The following is a 1,589-nucleotide window of genomic DNA, read 5'->3' on the forward strand; positions in this document are numbered from 1 at the left end:
TGTTTTTCTTCTGTTTTGTTCAAGTAAATCATCTTTGAGCAGTTGGAAAAGTGCTATGTAAATTTGATGTACCATTATTATTATCAGTAACACAGACACTCAAACGTTTTAGCATATTAGCGAATGCTAACGACGCTAGCTTTATTACATTATGATAGCACATACAAAAATGCATGAAAACACTCCTACAGGTGTGTTGTGTTGAGGTGAATTATACCATGTAGCATTTTCTTATATGATTGTTAACTAGCATGTGTTTGTATTTGGTCACAGAATTAGAGGATTATTGTCACGGCGTGGACTCGAACCCGCTGCCCTCCTGCAACTGAGTGTCACAGTTCCTCCTCTGGCTGCTCTCCCGGACACGCCCCCGCTCACGCTGAGCGCAACACGCCCACGCAGCGACAAGCCTGCAGACAATCGGCATTCTGCACACCTGGGACAGATGAGGGTGAGCTGGATAAAGGACCAGTGGACCCAAGGATCCATGCGGGAACTTAGTTACCTCTTTGTGTACCGTAAGCCTTATGCTCCCTCTCTGCGTTTTTCCCTCCATGTTTTCTGACGTCCGTGTTGCTCTCCCACAGTACCTTGAGATCTCCCGTTGTTTCCCCGGTGTTTTGGACTGCCTTCCTCGACCCTCGCCTGGACACGGACCTAGTCTCTTCTCTCCTGCCCTGGATCATCTGCCTGCCATGTTCCTTCGCTCTCGACAACACTTGGTAACACACACTTCAGTTAACCTTACACATAGCCTCACACATACACACTCTTGGGTTTTGTCACACACTCCATTTCCTTAGTTTAGTTTATTAGTTAGTATCGTTTATTATTATCATACTGTATATATTGACTATATATATAATAAATTATTGAACATTACTTACCCCTGGTGTCTTTGCTGTCATCTCCCCTCTGCAAACATAGCAATTATTCTACTAAGGTCAAAAGTGCACATGTCCAGCACAAGCGTTCCAGAGAGTGGTGGCCGTTGCCCCCAGGACATTGGGATCCTACAGGAATGGGGATTTGGAGGTAAGGAGGAAGAGTAAAGACATTAGCAACATCTCAGCCCCCACAGATAGGGGTAGAGGATAGTGGGTCGGAGGTCGTCCGACTCAAACTGATCTCAGGAAATAGGTTATCTGGCCAAACAACAAGTTGGGCTTTTGTCCACATGAAGAGTGGGGGTCTTTGAGTAAAAGGTATTTAAGGACAGTGGTCCGAGAAGACAGCAGAACAGTAATTCGGCCCATACTCGTTCTCCTGGAGCTGCAGCTCCAGTCGGAGGCTCGCTGAAACAATTAAAGCTTTTTGTTCGACGATTCCTCATCACCCATCACACGACCATCAAATACACAACACGGTAGAAAATGGATGGATGGATGGATAGATCAGGCCTTTAGTGTTATTTATAGAAATTGAGGGAGGTGCATGTTAAATTCATACACATTACATTTTTGTATTGCATAACAAGCTCTAATGATCATTAGGGAAAGTTGACACAGATATAAGATAGATCCCTTTTTCATCAGCAACCTGCAGCAGTTTCAAGGAAGGACGTGGGTAATGATGGCGACAAAGAAAAG

At 44.7% G+C, this 1,589-nt stretch overlaps 1 long non-coding RNA gene across 1 annotated transcript; it reads right to left on the minus strand.

Moving 5' to 3' along the window:
• Positions 1–212: 212 nt before the first annotated feature.
• On the minus strand, positions 213–998 carry LOC133660756 (uncharacterized). Its single transcript, XR_009827882.1, has 3 exons — positions 888–998; positions 506–718; positions 213–436 (listed from the first exon to the last, which is right to left on the minus strand). It is a non-coding gene; the product is annotated as an uncharacterized LOC133660756 (long non-coding RNA).
• Between the last annotated feature and the right edge of the window lie 591 nt (positions 999–1,589).

Source organism: Entelurus aequoreus, linkage group LG11 (genome assembly GCF_033978785.1).
Source record: "Entelurus aequoreus isolate RoL-2023_Sb linkage group LG11, RoL_Eaeq_v1.1, whole genome shotgun sequence".
Taxonomy (NCBI): domain Eukaryota; kingdom Metazoa; phylum Chordata; class Actinopteri; order Syngnathiformes; family Syngnathidae; genus Entelurus; species Entelurus aequoreus.